The 2,898-nt window shown below is 36.4% G+C and overlaps 1 long non-coding RNA gene across 1 annotated transcript; it reads right to left on the reverse strand.

Moving 5' to 3' along the window:
• Nucleotides 1–486: 486 nt before the first annotated feature.
• LOC106024433 lies at nt 487–2,360 on the reverse strand. Its single transcript, XR_004576174.1, has 3 exons — nt 2,295–2,360; nt 1,360–1,437; nt 487–603 (listed from the first exon to the last, which is right to left on the reverse strand). It is a non-coding gene; the product is annotated as an uncharacterized LOC106024433 (long non-coding RNA).
• Nucleotides 2,361–2,898: the final 538 nt, after the last annotated feature.

Here is a 2,898-nt window from a genome sequence, read left to right on the forward strand (position 1 = left end):
AGAACAGGATGAACTACAGGTCAGAGTCATTTCACTGTACCAACCCACATTCACCTGCAGATCTGAACAGAGTGATTTCAAAAGAAGGGAAACATTTATTAGTTAAAACATAGCTGTTCTTATTGAAAATGTAATACATGATCCCAGTTGTACTATGTTATTACATAACTACGATTACAGTACCTCTGACAGTCAGGGAGACATAGTCAACTTTCATTGAATCCCAAGGTGTAAAACTGAAGGAATATAATTATTACACAACCAAGGTTCCAGTACCTGTGACAGACAGGACAATCTGTGATCCAGATTTCCATGAATATAGAGTTGTAAATCTGAAGTAATATGATGTTGAGTCCTCCTCTCTCAGGTCTGTGATTCTCAGGGTACAGTCGTTGTCCTTATTCCCACGATACGATACACGACCAGCAGAATTATCTGGGATTTTAGTCCAGATTCCATTTTCCCTGTAAAACCATTCAGTTGCTGTGATTGTGTAACCCCTGGGATTTGTGTAAGAGCAAGACATGTCCACGGTTGACCCCTTCAAGGCACAGATCTTCTGGGAGGTGTACTTCACACTCTGACCCAGTACCACTGCAACACCTTCACACAAAACAGGATGTTACTTTAAACACGAGCAAGCAGGTTTATTTATATTTTATAGCACAATTCATACACAGAAACAATTCAGTGTGCTTCTAAAAAGAAAAGATAACTACAATAGAATAAAAAAAAAATACTAGAATTACAAACATCAAATTGGCAATTCAATGTGCTGTACATAGAATTTTTTTTTTAAATAGAATAAAAATTATATTAAAAAATAACTGGTAGATTCCTTAGTAGATTTAATGAGGAAGCTATAACAGCTATAAGGCTAAACAGTGTGGTTCAGTTTAAGTGCTCAGTCATAAGCACGTGAAAAGAGAAGTGTTTTCAATCTGGGTTTAAAAAGTGATACATTTGGGGCACGGGGTCCCTGGGTAATTCTGCATGTCACAGCTGCCCTATCAAATTCATGATTGCCAATGGCGACAAAGTAACTCCGGCCATCCAGTTAAGATCTGAACCAATCAAGGACTGTCCCGGAGAGTCATATCCAATGTTCTAGCCTGTCTAGAAGTGTTCTGTGATCCACAGTGTCAAATGTAGCACTGAAATCTAACAGAAACAGAACTCGCATTTTATCAGAATCACAAAGCAACAGTATTTTTCCTCAGCTGAGTGTGACTAGAAACCACAAGCATTCATCAGAGTCACTGAATGTGCACAGAACACACTTGAATAATACTTAATGTCTCCTTTAAGAAACCTATGCAGATGGGTGAGGGAATGTAAAGGAAAGGAAACAGTACATACCTGTCAAAGACCAAAGAAAGACCACCAACACACTTCCTGTTGTTCTCAAGACCATTGTTGTATCTCCCTCCCTGTAGTCTTGGAAATATAAAGAACCACTCACTCTAGGACTGGTACATTTAACATACAGACAGGTACCCTCTCAATGGAGAACAAGGACCCATAACTGAAGAGGAACCAGTCTCATATAATTCTGTTCTGTGTGATCTAATGGTGTTGTTTACATGTGAATCCTCATGGTCTTAATGCTAGTTGGACAGTGTATATAATGTTTGTGATGTACAACTTATTGGAATATTTAGTTATTATAACGTCATTATTATTTGAGTTATATATACATTAATATGGTAATGAAACTTTGAAAGTGTTTTTATACTTAGCTGGCAAAACATTTAGTTGAAACAGGCATACATATAAAGTGACATTCTGTTCTCTTGCCCCAGACTCATCTTTTAATTATATTTTAATGTCCCTTGATTGTTCAGCAAAAATAGCAATTTGAACTTCACTTTCCCAAACACTTTTCCCAACACTACAGGAAAATGTACATGTGTGTGTTACATTTGTCTGCGTCTCACTTCTCAAGCGGACATTATTATTTCAAATCGTCCTATTCATCGTCATCAATCATCAACAACAATAAACATATTTCTGCAGGTTTCAACATTTAAAAAATGTTTGAGTAAAAAAGTGACCCGTTTGGATGGTTAAAATATACACACTTCACAGTGTTAAAGTGAAGCCCTATACAAATGTACAAGTGTGTCATTGTGTGTGACAAACACATACACACACCCACATATACACACCTTCTATGTAATAAAGATACTGTGGACACATCCTAAGTCAGCACTCAATTAAAGAACATATTATATATTATCTAGAAGTAATACCCTAAACACACCTCATAATAAATAAAAGGATTCAGTACAAACCCATGATTTTGTTTGCAGTCAACAGAACACATACGACGAGACACATTTCATCTTTTTAACAAAATCAGCCACTTCCTCAAATAGGAGGAGCTTTTGTACATTTTCTATTTGAAAATCAGCTGTTGTTGTCGTTGTTGTTGTTGTTGGCATTGATGTTTTTATTGTCGTTTTTGTCGTTGTTGTTGACCACTGAAACCATAAGCATTACTTTGACATTGAGACACAGCTGATGATGCCAATACATTTAATGGGATAGTTGAATATTGTGAATTACATTATGAGCAGACCGGATGTAAGTTGAACTCTGACCTGTTCTATTTAGTACTCAGAAGGGTAGAGCAACATATTCTTATGTCTTGTAGATGACCACTAGCAGTGTTTTATTATGAGTATTTTGTTTCATACTTTTATTTCATGGGACTTATTTTTACATTATGCTATCTGCATGGGGGACTAATCTCGCACACACACACACAAAAATTAAATTAAAAAATATTACACAAAAAAAAATATAACCAAATATACACCAATAGCTTCATGGGAAGGCACGTTACAAGACGATGCACGTTCCTTCGGCCAAGTTAAGTTAATGGCGGCAGCCTTC

The sequence above is a fragment of the Esox lucius genome, chromosome 9 (assembly GCF_011004845.1).
Source record: "Esox lucius isolate fEsoLuc1 chromosome 9, fEsoLuc1.pri, whole genome shotgun sequence".
Taxonomy (NCBI): Eukaryota; Metazoa; Chordata; class Actinopteri; order Esociformes; family Esocidae; genus Esox; species Esox lucius.